General features: G+C 38.3%; 1 protein-coding gene across 3 annotated transcripts in view; it reads left to right on the top strand.

Annotated features, from left to right (window-relative positions):
• Positions 1 to 813: 813 nt before the first annotated feature.
• COL8A1 (collagen type VIII alpha 1 chain) overlaps positions 814 to 18,519 on the top strand; it is a 133,368-nt gene continuing 115,662 nt past the window's right edge. For 2 of the 3 annotated variants that reach the window (XM_016144696.2, XM_016144694.2), the window contains exon 1: positions 814 to 963. The gene's annotated coding sequence lies outside the window, so the exon portion shown is untranslated. Of the gene's footprint in view, positions 964 to 1,067; positions 3,367 to 18,519 lie in introns of those variants that run through there. The other variant, XM_036219029.1, reaches the window with a different exon arrangement.

Below are 18,519 nucleotides of genomic sequence, written 5' to 3'. Positions count from 1 at the left end.
TAACCAAATGTTGGAGAACCGAGGCTGGTTTTGAGGTTCCATTCTCAACAAGCCAGTCTCTGCTGATCCTCCCCAACCTTTGCTGGATTTACCTTAATGTCGCGGAAGTCTCAAGAGGGGCCTCTGGATGCTGCACACTACCGACAGCACGAGGAGAACTTTCTTGTCAAATAAGCACTGCCGGGAGTGATGAGGGAAAGGGCCGGGTTTTACCAGCGGGCGGTAGGATGACAGGGGCTGGGGGCGCTGGGGGTGGCCAGCATGCGCCGCGCCGGTAAGGGTCCGCCCCGCGCTCCCGCCCGCTCGGCGTCCACCGAGCACTAGGGCTTCGCTCCTCGGACGCCCAGCTTCCCCTCTTTTGCCTGGCTTAGGAACCCTTCAGTTTTCCTGAACCGTTATTTAGCTTTTCAAATTCACAGAAAACACCTTTAATTCTAACAGTCACCCACAAACAACACCCCCCTCCCGCCCGCCCCACCAAAAATGTCATACAAAAACGGAAAATAAGCCCATTTCCCTTTTCTTCCAGATCTTGCGTGTTTGGGTGTCTCTGTCTCCTAATCATATTCTCCCCAACCTTTCCCCACATGTGGTCCTTTTCTCTATTTCTCTATTTCTCTTCGTTCTTTTGCTTTTCTTCCTCCTCCTCCCTCCCTCTCCCTTTTCCACTCCTTCCTCTTCTCCTACACCTCCCTCGTCGCCCCCCTCCCACCCCAACCCCGTCTTTCCTCCCTCTTTCGGGCTTCTCGCTCTGCCCTTTCCGCCCCTCCCCAGAGAAGAGTGTCCAGCTCCTCCCGGGGCTGCCCGCCCGCCGCTCCTTCCCTGCCCACCTACTATGAGGAGCGGCTCCTCCCACCTGCCCATAAAAGCCAAGTGCATGTTACCAGCACCAGATCAGAGCATTTTCCCGGTCCTCTCCTGTGGGAGCCCCCGAGCCTCTCTTCTGGATCTTACGTGCTCAAGGTAAGACAACACTTCTGCAGGCATCTGACCTACAGGGGTTGCTGCGGGAAATAAGTCTCCTATGGTCAGCAGGCTTACTGTTTGGTTTGAGCTGAGTCTTATGGATGCCAGATCAGCTGCTCCTTTAAACTAGCAACTGGTTTGAAAACAAACTTCTGTTTGAACTGTAAAATAAAAGTTCATTTTGGGCAGAAACAGCAGCATAAATGTTGCAAAACCCTTTTTCTCTTTTTAAATCACTTTTCCCCTGCTGCCGACTGTGGCTGAGGTTAAAATATATCCGTTTGGGGCATTTTACTGATGTTTTTCATTGTAAATACCTCACATTATCAGTGGGGGCAAGGAAAACTTTGTCCCATTGTCAAAAATGTGCTTTAAAAGAACACAATTAGTTTCCTAAAAATAGTACAGTCAAAAGGTCTGCTAACAATTTTGTGATGTTTTCCAAACCCCCAAGACAGCTTCCGTGAGTCCTTTAAAAAATATCTTTCCAGGTTTAAGCACTTGGAAAAAATGATGTGAACGGGTGCCCTTTACACAGGACGGTGATCAGGTGGCTGGTAGATAGGAAAGAACAAATCCAACTTTACGAGTTGGGGCAGAACATACTCTCAGAAAGCTATCTTTTCAAGACATCCTAAAATGAGAATTGGGTTGGAAGTAAAGCGTATAAAAGGACTTCATGGATTTCTATACACACACCTAAACATCAAGTGTTTCAATATGTTTCACAGTAAGAGAAAAATACAGGCCAAATTATACAATACTTCTGTGTACACCAGACAGTTGTAACGAAAGATCCGCTAGAAAGCTTTGGAGGTTTGAACTCTGCTTGCCACCCTCTCTTCCTTCATCTGGTAAATTAAAATCAACCTGATTGGCACCTGGTTTTCACAGGGATATCCAGTGGATAAGCTACCCTCATTTTTGAAGACTGAAATCTTATTTCTGAGGTTTGAGAGTGAGTGTTGTGCACCTGTGGAAGGAAAAACATTCTCCACAGCTACTTTTGTAAAACCAGACACTTGGTCTATGAAGTTTGGCATCAAAATCTGTGGGCTGTGTGGGATGAAACTCTCTCATGTGGGAGAAAAACCCTCTTCCAGTGTTTCCTCTGGGGAATTGCACAAGACCGCTTAAAGAAGGCAAACCAAAGCTGGCAGTCAGGAAACCAAACCACTATTTCAGCTCTTAAGATTCTTAAAGTAAGAGGGGAAAAGTATGACTTTTTTTTTTTTTTGGTTTGTTTATATTGTTTAACTTGAAAAGGGAAAACTCACCAACACTGTAAAAAAATGCTCCACTATTAAAGTAGAATCATTAGAAGTTTAACTGAGGGTCTTCCAAACTTATTCTCCTTATGGTTTGCATATCAAAAGAAATAATAAAGATATTTTAAAATTCTGTTTGGCATGGAGGGGATTCAATGCTATTATTCAAATGAAAGTTATATGTAAAGCTTTCTGTCATATGAAATTCTGCTTCATTGGAAAAAATTATTGCAAAGAGTGTGGTTTTCTTTAAGAAAATGATATAAAATTACTATTGGCCAAGATAAAATGTGACCTGGGCATATTGAAATAGCTTTAATCTCAAGCCACAGTGCCGACAGCTTGCTTCATATCTGATGTAAGTGGGTAATCAACCGTGACAAGAGCACAGGTATGGGACAAGGCCAAACCAAGTGTGTGGTATGTCCAAATTCATTCTTCTTTTATGGTAGTGCCGGAATCACGCCCATCATCACAAGGGTGAAAATACACTGCCTCATTCAGCAGATCCCCTTAAGGGAAGTTATCTTTTCTGGGAGGAAAAAAAGAAAAAAGTGCTCCTAGTGTAAAAGAGCTCCCTGTTGGTGATGAAAAGTGTTCTCCCAGGGTTTGCCTCTGCTTTTCCTGGCAGTTGATCTATTCCACCGGCTACGAACCATTTAACAGTAACTGCCTCCCCCATGTGCCATCAAGTTCAACACCCCGAATAACTGAGTGAGATCATCTTAGATTGCTCATGATCTAACTCCCCCAGGGGCCTTTACCAGACACTTAAAGTAATTCTTTCTCCATGGGGTGCACATCAGGCAAGATGACACTTCCCTTAAGTTTTTAGAAAAATCATTGGCGGGGGTTTCAGGTAGTTACCCTAGTGTCTCCCCATTTGTACAGGATGTGGAGACCTAACACGAGTCTCCTCTTTATGCCATTGTATGGCTGCCGCCAGATTGGGTTCATGGCCAAAATCATCCAACATTATTCCAGCAGGCTTTGAACAACTCCTTAATGTTTCTACAAAAGAAAAGATGAGCAGCTACCTGGTTCATTAGACACCGAGAGGGTGCTCTGCTGACTTCGAGGGCCTACTATACCTACGGAAACACATGTTTCAGATTTTCTACTATTCTCAAAGGTACAAAACAATATTCTTTTCATGATCTGAAAGCATACTCCACTGTATTTCCCCTTGTGAATCAAAAATCAAGGAGAGGAGAATGTGAATAAATAGAGAATTGAGAGAAAGCTGGAAGGAATTGCTCCTAGGAAGTACTCCAGGAGAATAGAAAGACCAGAACCACTGTTACAAACGCACCTTCTTTTTGCCCTTACTTACATGGAATGAGGAGATGCGGAAGAGCAGAATCCATATCCACTCTTGTATTTCTTTATGAAATCAGTGAGAGTATTTCTACCAATAAGTTAAGATCCATCTCTACTGTGCCCTTCCCTACAAAATGAAACAGCTCGGTTATAAAGATAAGAATGATTGCAGATCTGCCCCATGTTAAAACCCACACAATTTTGCCAGTTATAATTTTAAAAGCTATATTAGGAGTATAAAAACCCTCAGAACATATTTTTAAGTAATGGGTAATTCATGTCAACAAAACCAATCCTAGTTCTCCCAAAAGGCCTGATGCTGGGTAATTATTAGTAAGTTAGAAATTAGTAGTAGCAATTTACTCTTTCTTATTCATGGTCACCCACTTCGGTATGGCAATTTGTAGAGCAATTAAGATGTAGCTATATTTCTCAACCTCCAGTCCACCAAGGAACCCTCTGAGAACTAGGTCTTTCTTCATACCTTAGCTTTCTCTTCCACCAGATACCCATAAATATTCATATTTAAAAAATTCATATTTAAAAATATTTTTAAAAGGTACATATCTTGAGACTAGAGTGTAGTCTTCTCTTTGGAGAGGTGCAGTGTTCTAGATATTGAGTGAAAAAATAAATAAAAGGAGAGGAAAGGTGGAGGTTAAGGAGAGAATGACTGCCCTTTGAAATTTAGAGAATCTTTCTCTTTTCAGTTTTGTGTGAAAAGGACTCCTTCCTAACTTACCAAAGCATCCAGAATTTCTTTTTTAAAAGGACCAGCTCACAAATTGTTAGAAAATTGTGAAAATATAATGAAAAAGTACTTCCAGTGGTCTGGCAGTCATTAACAGCAATTTACACCCCAGAGCAATAAATTAGAGTGCTGCTAAACTTCCCCTTTCTAGAGAGATTAGGGGTGAAGAGTGGGAGAGAGAATTAAGCATATTTCAGCACCAATGGAGAAAGGCACTAATCTTATATTCCACTACCGCTTTGGAACTATGTTTACTGTTTGAGGAAGAAGATTCTTTACAGTCTTTCCTCAAGCAAATAGCCTTGCCGGGAGACACTCAAGGTCAAAATATCTATAATCTGGGGTTCTTGTGTATGCAAATCCAAAGAGCCATTGAAATTGCACAAACTGAAGTAACAAACAAAAATGTTCCACAGAGTAATCAGTTAAATAATAATGAATTCTAATAATAATGAATTCTCAATGTAGCATGATAGCACGAGCAACTCCCAGACTTATAGCTGAGTATATAAAACGTTAAAACATACCTGATCCTCTGTTTATTTTGGGCTTACTTCTATTGTCCTTCCTGGAAAACAAAAGCTGCTCTTCTCTTCTTCAGCACAGGATTTGTAAATGCAGTCATAACCCCTCTGTGCTATCCTTTTTCTCTCTCAGTGGAAGAAATCTCTTTTTAATTCTTATAGATCAAGTTTCTGGAGTACCAGTCATACTTGTGGCTTTTGTCATTACTAAAATTCTCATACTTTCTTAGACAAGACGTCAATATTTATTCCAACAAATAAAAAGGCTTTACATTTTCTAAACTTTAATTCATATACTTTGAAGAAAGGTAATTTAAAATCACTACTTGCCTCCAATAGACTCTCTGAAATAAAGTTTCAAAGCAATTTTATTTATCTTGTCCCTATTCTAACTTCTTAAGGATTGAAAAATTTATTTATAGAATCACAGAATATAAATGCTGGAAGGATCCTTGGAGCTAATTTTAACTAAAGTTAATTTTATGAATTAGAAAAGGGTCAAAGAGGTTGATGCCTTGCCCGGGGTCACATTAACTCCAGCCCTGGAGTTAATGTAGCCAGACTCTCTGATCAGCACTCTGTCTTGGATAACTATAATGTGTCTTCCCCACACAGTGTGTACATAAGATGTCTCAGATGATATTGAAAATTCTGTTGGAACCTAGAATACAGGGTTCTCAGAAACCATAATTGGTAGAGGTATTGGGCTGCAGCTATACTTCTACCACAAAATGTCTAAACATTGATCCAAACCCCTGTGAAGAGTGAAATCACTGATTATCATTATCACAGGGACTTTATATGGCTTTCTCCATTCCAGGACCTGGTGCATAGTAGTTCCTTGGGTCAATCCGTGTTGAGTGGGTGAGTGAATTAAAAAAAAAAAACAAAAAAACAAAAAAAAACAACAACAACTAAGTATTAAATATACATTTTTCTTCACTAATTTCATAAAAATCTTTATAAAGAGTGTATAAGGACTTATAGGTACTCAAATCTCAAACATATCAACTTTAAGACCCCCACCCCTCGCTTTAGGAAATATAGGAGAGTTCTGTAGCCTTATCAATGGCTACACCATTTTCCTGCCTACAGTACTGTCACTGGTCCTCCCATATTTACTCGAATACCAGAAATTATATTATTTTTTGCAGCAGACTTAAACATCTAGTTCCAATATTCATGTCACATAACAAATGTATTATTTTGTGATGAATTTATGGCATAACCTTCTTCTCCCACCCAATAGACACTTGTACCTTCCTAAGTCTTTAATGAGAAAAAGGGTAAAATATGCATAACAGACAGTCAGAGAAAATTTTGAGGGTCATACTGGTTGAGGGATGTAGGCATGAGGTGCTGTGACGGAAGAAAGGGGCCACCAAAGGGCCAAGAGTATAGAGACAGAATGGTGCAGGTTGTAGAGTTTATTCCTCTGAAACAGTAGAGGTAGAAACTTCAGAGAGTTTTGAGATGCTGGAGAAAAGATTTCTTAATAGCTTGTCTGAACCAAGACTCTCAAATGTTTGGGAAATAAAATCCTATTTGGGTCAGGTTTCTTTCAGTACAACATTGTACATCATTTGAGGACTAGCTTTATAAGCATTATAACCATTAAAACTCTTCTTAACCCTCAACTGGACTTCAATTGGGAAAAGAGCCTCATTTGACCTCATTTGGACTTGACTCTGACCCAGCATACTATGTCTATGTCATCAAAATATTCTCTGCTAAGATTACAAAACAATTTTTGGTAGTATCTAAAGTTACTCCAATATAGAAAATGATGAAGGTAGAAAAGAACATTTGTGCCTTATTTCTGGAAACAATTTACCCTAAATAAGTAGACAGATGTGTGACCCCAGATATATCTTCACTTGCCTCTAAAGCATGCCTGACAATTGTTTGCATATCTTTGCAATAGTAAATTGGGTTTCTGAAATTGATATATTGTATGTTAAAGCTTACATAGTCTATGACTAAGCATCATTGTGAAAACATTCCTTTAATTAAGTCTTCCTTGAAGACTGCCTCTCTTAAGCTCTCTATTGATGTGTTTACATCACAGGATATTTAGGCATTGGCATCATGTGATATGCTGAGATTAAAGACAATTAATCACTTTGTGTGCTACTTTTCCAACTCCAACTGAATAGGCCTGGGTGTGGGTGTCAGCTGTTGGCTTCTCCAGGAGATAAAATATATCCAGCCTGTTGGGGAGCTTCTCCAGTCCTCTGTTAGCTAGATAAAACAGCTGTTTTTCTGAAAGCCTGGACCAGTGGCCTCCATAATTAAGGCTCCATGTACTATGTCTAGTGTGTGTAGTTTTGTTACTCAAAAGCAGAGTGGCTAAGCCACCGCTACATTTAGTTCAACAGGAGGTCAGCAAATCTTAAGAGCTAGTTGAAGAGCATTATCCTAGGGCAGCTGCGAGACATTTTGACAGCTATCATGTCTTTTAGTATGTTCCTCCAACTATCGCCATGTACCCTCTAAAGATAAACCTAAACTTAGTCCATAAATTCAAAGCGATGACTGTAGATTATTTTATGTCTTTAAAGAGCTTTACTTAATGATTGTCCAGTCTTAAAGTTTAGGGCTCATGGTGTTCATCAGTGCTATAAATTCAAATGAGCGGCCTTGTGTTAAAAAGCAGACCCAAGACAAGGCCAAGAAGTACGTGAGGGGAGACGCTAGGTGGAGCTAAAAATTTCTGGCTTAGGTGGCCAAGACTGTTGAGGTTGGAAGAAAAGGGATCTGCAGGAAAAATCTGCTATTGGATCCACAATTCCTAATTTAACAACACGTCTAGTTCCCCTTCCAGCTCCCAGTTTATTCCAATCTCCTGTTCTAATGAGTTGTGAGGGATGTCTTCAATCAGCAGAGGGAATCAGGGGGCTGAGTGTCTCAGAATAGAAAATTAATTCCCAAAGCGGGGCCTTCAGATTTGAATTTTTCCGATAAAAGGCAGAGCAAGGTGTGCTTTGCCAACAAGGGCTAAAATGTACCATGAAAGTGTATCACACTGTTGGTTTCCTTTTAAAAGCAAAACAAAACAAAACAAAACAAAAAAATCCCAATTTAAGCCTTTAGGAATAAATCACCTGTATTTCAGCAATGCCAGAAATGTCCCGGCTTGTAGAAGTTTATTAGAAAGAAAACCAAAGCAATCTTAGAAAATCTTATTTCCTAGGCCACCACCAGCCAAGACTAAATGCTCAATTCAGTAATAAACAAACCCTGGCAGCTCGGGGTCGATGAGAGGCAAGCACTGAGAGAGCTGAGGGTGAGGGCCGGGCTGAGAAGATCTCATGAGTTTCAAAGAGAAGTCCTGGGGCCCTGCCATGACTAGACCCTCCTGTCAACAGAAGAAGGGGAAAGGAGCTGGAAGAAAGAAGGCAGAAATGGGCCAACAGGTTTCTCCAACTAAGATGGCCCAGAACCTGCACTCCTGTGTCTGGGTCTCTCCAGGGAGCGGCCAGAGCCCTGCCTAGACTGAAGTGAATACCTTTCCGTTGAACAGTTCCATTGCACAGCTGTGTGGGGATGGCTTGTTAAGACTTGAGATACTTGCATAACTCAGAATCCTTTGGGGGATAGAGATCAATTAAGACCATAAAAAAAAAAAAAAAAAATCCCTGGCACACCAGAGAAAGGCTGCTTGCTTTGTTAAGATTATGACATTCACAGGAAAACAGAGCAATCCTCTCTGCAAGGCTATTGCTGATGTCAATAGAGATGACCCTATGAAGTTGGAATGTATGTGGCCTGAGAAGCCCCATTCCAGAAAAATCTTCAATGTTTTAATCTCAAAAACACCTGACTCTTTCTGGGGCTTTGGGCAAGTCATTGGTCATCTCTGTGCCTTACTTTATTTATCTTACACAGAAGAACAATTCTCAAATAGCCACTTGTTTACCATTTAGAGACATTTGAGATCCTGTAAAAGTATTTTATAAAATGATACTACTTAAGCATACGTTGTTACTATTGCTTAGTACAGTGAATGGATTATACTCACAGCACCTGGTATTTATACAGAGCCAAATCGAAAGGGAATAAAATTCCAAATAAGCACATAACCTTCCAAGATATAGCAAGAACATTTTTGTGTTTTAGAATACAGAAGACAATTCCACATGTCTCAAAGGGTCAGACAAGGTCAAGGGTAAGTAGAAAAAGAAAAAGAAACAAAAATTTTGGCTTAAGAGTCTCAAAAGGCTGATATGTTCACCTGTCCCTATTTTGATACCAGCCAAAAAAGAATTCCTCACACAAACAAGATTGTAATTTAAAAATTCTATTTTAACTGGAGAAAGGTGAAATTTTCAATAATGACTGTTATGTTGTGTAAAATCCCTGAATGCCTCTTTTCAACATTTTCCAAAGTATATTTCAAAAACAGTTATACCTGGGACATTAATATGAGTTTATGCAGAAAAATGTCGTGGTCAAATAAATTTTAGAAACACTTAATAAAACAATATGATTAATTTTATTCACTGCAAGACTTGACAAAAGCTTAACAGGCTAGGTATGTATTCTTGAAAAAAGTTAGTCAACAGCGTGTCCTAAACTTATTTGATGACAAATCTTCTCAGCCTCAGCGCACCTCTTAGGGCTGGTATTCTACAAACGACTTGGGGACAGTTTAGGAATCGCTGTCCTGCTTCATCATTTAAAAATCTACTGAGACACGGTGCCTTCAGTGGTACTAGTTAGTATATAATACACACTGAATGTCAGTAGAAATTGTGTTATGTCAGATCATAAAATAAGAAACAATCACAATGCTTTCATCTGTGATTTCCAAACACAGATGAAAAAAAAAAAAAAAAAAAGAAGCAGATGAACATGTTTTGAGCCCATGGCTCAGTTCTTTATAATAATAGTAGTAGCAGAAATGCCAACATAATTTAAATATTTTACAAATTCTAGATAGAGAGATGAATGAATAGATGGATAGATGGATGGATAGGGGAGGGAAAGGAAAGAAGGAGGGAAGGAGGAAGGAAGGCTGGAAGGTGGGAAGATCAAACAGATTGAAATGATCTCTTCCTTCCCTCTTCTTTCCCACTGTCTGGATATTGGGTTATAAATAGAGAAATGACCAATAATAAGCAATAAGTCCAGTAAATAAGGAGCCTAGGTAATTTCGTGAATTAGCTCAACAATCTCTGAGCTAACAATTTTGTTTCATCTTAACCACTATTAATTAACTTAGCTCATTCGCCAAACATCTTTCTTGAGCATTTACTTTCTCACCATCAATAGGTAGCTAATTCCTACAATAGGAACACACTTACAGATATTTTTGTATATCTTGCTACATCGGGGATTATTTGGTTGATCTGTGATGCTCAGACCTCCCACCCCCATCAAATCCATATTTCTCTTCGGGTTCTACTCTGAGAATTCTCTTTTGCCTTTACAAAGATAATGCCTGGAGGCCAATATCCCCAAAACAGCAGAGTGGAGCACCCTCTCCTTTAAGAAAATAAATAGCAAACAGTCGTCCAAGATAGAAACTCAAACTTATCATTACTAGTTATAATAGATATTATTTATTAAATGTCTAACAGGACTAGACGTTGTGCTTGTCTCGTTATCTCTGTTCCTTATATTAACCCTATGAGGACAGTTTTATTATTCTCAATTTGAAAAGGAGAAAAACAGAACCTCTACTTGGTCGAACATCTTGCCCAGGGTCACACAGCTAGGAAGGGGCAGAGCCAGTATTCCCATCGAGATCACACTCCAAAGTCCATAGTCTTCCTGCTTCTCCGTGCTGTCTCTCGTGATGTCGTGTCAGAAAAGGGAGAAAAAACATCAACTCCCTATGACAATGCCTCTGACTCATAAAGAAAGTGAGAGAATTCCAGTGGCTTTGTTCCTAGACACTGCCGACTGGCTCTGTTTCTTGTTTAATACTGTGATTTTAATTTATTTTTCTTTCTTGTATTTTTTCCTAAAAGCATGCTGTCGTTTCAGAGCCAAAAAAGTAAGAGCTGTGTAACTAGAAAAAAAGAAGATATCATTTCTCCCTAGGGTAATTTGTAAGGGCTAAATTTTCTCCATAAATTCTCCCCAGTGATCACAAGTTGCTTGGCATAGATCTGGTAAAGAGAGTGACAACCTAGCATGTCATTCCTAAGGCAGTAGAAATCCTCATAATTATATGAGAAACAGACTGAAACAAAGGCACTACAGCACATTAAAGAAACCTGAATCTGACTTGCCAGATCATTCTCTTTGGTGTTACTTTTACTACAATCCATAACCAGATGGTGATAGTCAAAACAATTTAAATGATTCCCTCAAGCCATGTGAGTCACCTACACAAATGTCTATGTTGTCTACACTTACTGCCTAACCTACCCTGAGGGTATATATGGAAATAAGTTTACATTGAGCCTTTCCTTTGTTCTGTGCCAAAGACAAAAGAGGAAACAAGGTCTAGCTCTTTCCACATGATCACATTCTGCTGTACTTTCTTGCTTTTGTACTTGATCTTCCCTCTCTGCATGTAGCATTCCCTACTTAGTTTACTGAATTAATCTGTACTCTTCCAAAATTCAGATCAGGTGTCCTCCTCTGAGAAGACATGCCTGCAGCCAGCATGTTACGCACCTCTTCCATGCTCCCCAGCACTCTGTGCACAGCCTGTCAAGGCCTTGGTCACTCTGCAATGGCATTGATTCGTTTTAGGTACAGGGCTGTAAGCCCATTGCAGAAGGATTTATGTCTTGTTTATGTCCACACCCTCAATGCTTTGCACATAATAGGAGCTTAATAAATATGAAAAGAAGGAAAGGGGAAAAGATATGGGGAAATACAATTCAGTGTCCATGAATGAGAAGGCTCTAAATATGCTTTTCTCTATCCTCATAGATTATTCCAAGACACAATTTGACCTAAGTCCATTCATGCCCATGAACACATACCTACAGTGTTACTAGGCTCAACTCTGGAGCTAACCGTGGTATACAAGATTAATTCCCATCGGCATGCTAATATTAAATACTGGCCTTCTACACACCAAATAAGGTACATAGGGAAAAGTATTTGCTGGACCATCAGTATGCTGCTCAAAAAGTTTCAGTGAAATTATGAAATACAGAACAAACACCTTAGCTTGATAGTCAAGTCCCTTAACCAAGTCTCCCACGCCAGTCTACCTTTCTATCTTCATCCTTCTCCAATAAGTAACAGGAATTTGACCTAAGCCAGAAAAGCTTATTTCTTATTTCTTATTTCTTTTCTCCATGGAATGTTCTCCATTGTCCTTTTCATCTGTCAAAATAACCATAAATTCAAGGTCCTATTAAAGTCTTTCTAAATACTGCTCTGTATAGATCTTTCCCTCTTCTCAACTGAGAAGCAGTTACTATCAATGCCAGTTGTGTGTTGCTCATACACTATATTGGAGAAATCAGGGCTATCTACTAGAACTTTCTGCAATGACGGAAATGTTCCAAATCTGAGCTATCTGATATGATAGCCACCAACCACATATAGCTATTGAGTACTTGAAATGTGGCTAATGTAATGTAGCTTGAGTACTTGAAATGTGGATTTTTAAGTTTTATTTTATTGTAGTCTCTTTATTTTTAAATTAAATGACCATGTATAGCTAGTGGCTGCTGTATTGAACAATACATATTTAACTTTTCATGCGTTGTGCCTTGTATCCTGTGATGAGAATATAAACTACTGGAAAAGTTAATTACAATGCCTTTTTTATATCCCCAGTAAGTGCCATGACCACAGTAGTGTTCATTAAATTATTCATTCGATGCACTGCTTGACTGCTGGGTCTGTCTCTGATTGTTATATTATCTTAAAAGTCTCCCCTACATAAATAATTTTAATTAAATAGTACAGATGGTACTATTTTTATTTAATAGCTTAAACTCGCTTTTTATTTAATAGCTTAAACTCGCTCAGAATGGCACTATATTACTACATGAATCCTTTATCACTATACAAACAAAATGAGATGAAGAATGATCTGAGCCTCTGAAAAAGGAACTTACATTATTTATTACCATTTAAAACATGTTTTAAATACCTGCTGAGATATAGCATTGCTTCAATTTTCAGTATCACCATTTCTACAGAGAAAGACTCTTTCCAGGTCTCTAAAACAAGTTCAGCAAATAGATTGTTTTCTCTCTCCCTGAAATCCCATCACTTTCTAAAGGAAGTTAGTTCTTTATCATAAATTTTCTCGGAGCATTTTTGTCTGTGTTTCTGATGAACAACCTGAGGCACTTTAAAGAAGGCTAAATCCTCTACCAGCAGGTCAGGGGAGGTAGCATATCTTTGGAATTCGACAATGATATGCCCCTGGCACTTGCCGACTTACCAAAGGCCCTTCAAGAATCATCATGCCAACAGGCCAACCATGCAATAAAATCCTATGCCTGACAAAGCCAAGAGGAAAGTGATCAAACTGTCTGGCTGCAGATTAGATTTGACTTATGAATAAGCCTTCAGAAAATAAACCAGATTAAGTCTCTAAACAGCAATAGTTTACAGGAGATGTTTAATGATTTCGGAGGTTGGCCATACCACATGCCTTCCTTCTGACTCAGTGAAGAGTGGGACAAGAGCAGAGGAGACTCTCAAAAAGTCAGGGCAATCAGCTGTATCTTTTCCATTCACAGCAAAGTTTATTTGGAGTGACTGGAAAAACCTTCAATGAAAAAAATTTTTTTTTAATAATGAAAGAATTTACCCTGTTATCATGAGCCAGACAACATCAAGAAATAATTATGGGTGTGCATTTTCCCCTGCCTTGTAAAATATTTACAAATTGCAGCACAAACAAGCTATAGAGTAAATGGTAAAGAAACAATAATATTTCACTTGTAAAGTTTTTATATTTAACCATAAAAGAATCACCATGTGTTTAAATCACATTTGAATACATATGAATAAAATTCTCATCTGCAGACATGAGCCAGGGACTAAAAAAAGAATCTGTAACTTCTTTTATTTTTATGCATCTTGTTTTTACAAAATAAAATTTACTATCACCACATCAGCAAAAGAGTATTAGTATCTTAATTTGGAAACTTTTAAACATAAGGACAGTGATGAGGATGATGATGGTAATTTACCTTTGTAAAGAAATTTACATTTTATGACATGTATTTTATATACATTCCTTCATTTGAATGAGATAAGGAAGGATTTTATGCACATTGTGCATGTGAGGCAGTGGAGGCTTAGAAAGATTAAGTAAATTTCACAATAGCGTCTAGATAATGAGTGTTGGAGATGGAATATGAGCCTGGATCATCCCATTCCTGAAGCCTTTCTCTTTCTGCTAATCCAGGCTGAGTTTCCACAGTGTCACATCCAAGAGTGGTCCAGAGCATCCCAGCAGCAAAACTAAGAAACTGCAGCAAAGGAAAACAGAATGTCCTATAAGGGTTACTTAGTAAACCAGATTCAGTGATTGAGAATCTGTTTTTTAAGAAGATAGAACCCAAATTTCCAATAATAATGCCAGTTAATGTGTATTGAGGTTTACGCTGAACCAAACAGAATGCTAAAAGCTATTTAAAAATATTATTGCATTTTATCGAATTTGCTTCCTACGACACAGGGAATTATATAAGAGGTTAAGAAACTTCCTCAAAGTCAAATAGCTGTAAGTAGTGGAACCAGAATATGAAACCAACAGGTGAGATCCCGGAGCTCTCCTCTTTAACTGCTGCACCATTGACATTTCATCCCCAAAGAATCATTCACAACATTTTATTAATGATCTGTGGACAAAAAAAGACTTGCAGTGGTGGAGAGACCAGCAACATAAGAAATGCCATTGGTATTTGGCAGGAATATCTTCTGTACGGTTTATGATATCAAAGAACACGCAAACTATTTTAAGCCAGCTGTAATTTTTAAAAGATATTTTAAAATCTCCCTTTTGATTAATGCTAAAATGTATGTCATTTATAGAGACAAAAACAAACCATTTTAAACTGTCTATGAGAAGTTTCTGTAATGTCATGAATAAAAGCACTGAGTTTAGCATAATATATCATGGGGTGAAGTCCTGCTTCTGCCACCTAGCCATGTAGTCACCTTGCATTGTCAAGACAGTGAGTCTTTTTTTCCTCTGCTCTAAAATAAGTCTACTACTCAGGATTGTTATGAATGTTAAATAAGATAATATATGAGAAAATGTCTAGTACTCAGAAGGGGTTTAGTAAAAATTATTTGATAATAATGACTACTGATTATTGAATGCTTACTTAAATGCCAGCATAGTAGGTATTTCGGCAGGTAGAAACTTCAAGTATAGCTTCCTACGTATTGCAAAAAAAAAGGTTACTAACTAAGGACATTCTGCCTTGTTGTTTATTTAATGAACTCTAGACTCCCGATCCATGGTCTGCTATGAGCTTGTCATGATGGCAGTTTGGGTTATTTAGGCATTAATTTATGGACTGACTTAGAGTTCTAGTCTTTTAGGGTTAGCAGTGTTTTGAGGGGGAAGGAAGATATTTTTTTCTTGGTTTTGTTGTTGATATTTGTTTGCATGCACTAAATAGCTCTATTTCAATCTCCCCACCAATTCCCCAAAGGCAGAAATTTCCACCTCCTTCCCTTCACCATGGCAATGCACATCATATATAGGCAACTGTGGCATTATCAGGAAAAAGATGGCTGTCTCGGGTGTCTCAACTAAGGTCTTAATTCATCCCATGGGCCTCTGGAGTTTTATGCCTCCATGCTCTACAGCACTCCCACATTGGCGTCCAGAATCCCAATGTATCCTGGCTCCTGCATTTTGATGCAGTAAGATATCTGAAGCCATATTTGTCCTCTCTACAACATTCAATGTCAGCCCACCAGAAACATACCTTACATGAATTCCATTTTTCTGTTAAAAAGGTCCTCACCATTTTATCCTTATGCTTTAATTATCAAGAAATTTTTCAATACAGGCTCCCTCAAAAAAAAAAAAAAATGGCTCTAAGAAGCCCAATGTCAAAATAAGGGAAATTGCAAGCTATAGTAGAAGGCATTTTAGTTCATAAAGACAAAGGAAGAAGGGCCATAAAAGTTTTAAAGGGATTTTGTCATTCAAGTTCAGTTGCCCTAGTTTTGATTGTTTAGGACTCTAATCTCAACCTCATTTATTCATTCATTCAACAAATAGCTATTGTATATCTACCAAGTTTCAGGCCTTGTGCTAGACATCATCAAGGACTATTTTACCTGCACCCATGTTTTGCAGCTGAAAGGCACTGAAACCAGTAAAATGCTACTTGGAGTATAAATGCACAGGGAATGTGAGAACCCTTTTCTTCTTTCTCTTCAAGGGAGAGGCTATTTTTTGTGCATTTTTCACACTAATCAAAGTGTTGTGAACCTTCCCTGGGGCCCTGTGTCCTCTAACAACACATCTATCTGCACCAGCAAAAGGTTCTCACTCATGACTGTCAAGGATGATAAATTCAAGCTCATTACACTCCCTAGGTGCCAAAAAAGTAACAAGTCAACACTTTGTCAGACATATTTCCAGACGTTTAACACATATCTTTTAAAAATGTACAAAACAGTAAACTATCTTTTACCTGGTATTCTTTCAACTGAAATTGTTATGAAATCTTTTTTGTTGTCAACAAGGTATAATGAGTACTTTGCTGTCTTCGATGGTTCCAAGGACAACCAACCCTGAGACTCTAAGAGATCCTGAGGCCCTGGAACAGTCAGGAACTTTGCTTTCAATAACTGCTTATTGGATGAATGCTATTTGTTTCACTGGTGAAAATTCAATTACTCCCAGTTGAGTTTTAGAATTAAATATATTTAAGGTGACTTTTCATTTAACTAGAATTCCAGTTTCTGAAAACTTCAACCCTACAGAACACAACTGAGGATAAAAAGTAATTCAAAAGTACTCAGAGAGTAAAAGACAGTAGTTATTTAGGTTCATATTCATAAGCAATTTTATGAAGTTCTTGCTTCAAGTCTATTTACTTCTGCTTAACAAATAATTCTAATAAACGTGGTTCTCTGAGTCCTAAGAGCATAGCAGACTTGGATACTTAATTAGAAAAGGGAAAAGGGCTGCAACAAGTAAACGCACTGATAGCAGGAAGAAATAGAAGTATGGAAGCCTAGCAATAAAGGAAGAGAAAAAGAATTTTAAAAGCATAAAGACATTCATTGAGGAGACAAATAGTCATAAAGCCTTAGGAAATTCCTGAGGAAGTCACTGAATTACAGCTGAATATAAATATTAACATATTTAGTAATATCTTTTGAGAATTAAGGACATTATATAGTTTAAATATATCAAAACAAGCATATTTTGATCCTTATGCATGTAAAATATCAATTATCAGGAAATTTTTAATTATCCAAAATATCTCATTTCTTAAAAATTAGGGAAAGTTGAGGTTATTCTAATATATATGTGTTTATATATACACACATGCAAATATATACGGTTCGCCTTTGAACAACACAGAGTTTAGGGGCACTGACCTTCTACGCAGCATAAAACTTTTGGCTCCCTCAAAACTTAAGTTGTCCCTCAGTATCTGTGGGGGATTGAAGCCAGGACCCCCACAGACACCCAAATCCACGTATGCTCAAGTCCACGATATAAAATGGTGCGGAACAATGCACACAGTTAGCCCTCCACATCACGAACTCCCAACTTCTGACTGAAACAATACAGATATTAATTGAAAAAAATCCTTGTGTAAGTGGACCCACACAGTTGAAACCCATGTTGTTCGAGAGTCAACTGTATATGTAAATCATATGATATAGAATTCCTGTTAAGCTAGAAAACCTGATCTCCTTAACATGTAGTCTAATGGATTTTTAACATTTTGGTTGTCAGCTTCCAATAAAAGCATGATCAAAGCGGTACCTGAAATCTTGGGTTCACACTTTCTTTTCATGTAACACAGCTGAGACCAGGGAAATTACCTCACTGCTCAGTGACTCAATTTACCTATTTGTATAATGAAAAAAGCAAAAGTGTACCTTGCAAAGGTATGGTGGATTTTGTTCCTGTTTCAAAAATTGGGAATAATATAAATTCCAATAATAGCCTGGTTTGGGGTTATTATTTTTTAAGCAAACATCCCTCAAGGAAAAGATGCAAAGGAAGTCAGTCTTTCTTTCCTTGGTTTTCTTTCCTTACAATATTTTCTTGCCAAAGAACACCACAAAGAAACAAAGAGCCAAACACACTGACTCACGTCTCTTTCTAATAGTGTTGTGGTCAATTTGCTCCCGCATAAAAAAGTAGTAGTGAAGCTTTGAACTCTGGGTTTTGGAAGGCCAAGAGTGGAAAAACGTTTTTGCAAAAAGAATGGCACATTCCAGATCTGTCCAAATCTGTCCAGTGTTATGCATTTGTGAGGAAAGTTCGCTTGAGCAGGCAGTCTCCACTGAAACCCTTTTCTATTGTCAGAACCTTCTGACAAAAGAAGGGGCTGAACTGTGCCTCTCAATGAAATAGTGATTTTTTTTTCTTTTTCAGATCTTACTTATTCAAGCTTTAAAATGGTTTCTCAGTTTAAACTTGCTTTTATGACAAACAGGAAAATGGCCTAGCTTTATGCCTAGAGAAGCTGTCTCCATCTTTCTCCGGGAAGAAAATGCCTATTGTAGTTTCTGAAGCTGTAGGTGCAGAGTGTCTTCACTA

Source organism: Rousettus aegyptiacus, unplaced genomic scaffold, assembly GCF_014176215.1.
Source record: "Rousettus aegyptiacus isolate mRouAeg1 unplaced genomic scaffold, mRouAeg1.p scaffold_m13_p_4, whole genome shotgun sequence".
Lineage (NCBI taxonomy): Eukaryota > Metazoa > Chordata > Mammalia > Chiroptera > Pteropodidae > Rousettus > Rousettus aegyptiacus.
Note: the sequence above shows the minus strand (reverse complement) of the source record. Positions and strands in the feature narration are given on the sequence as shown.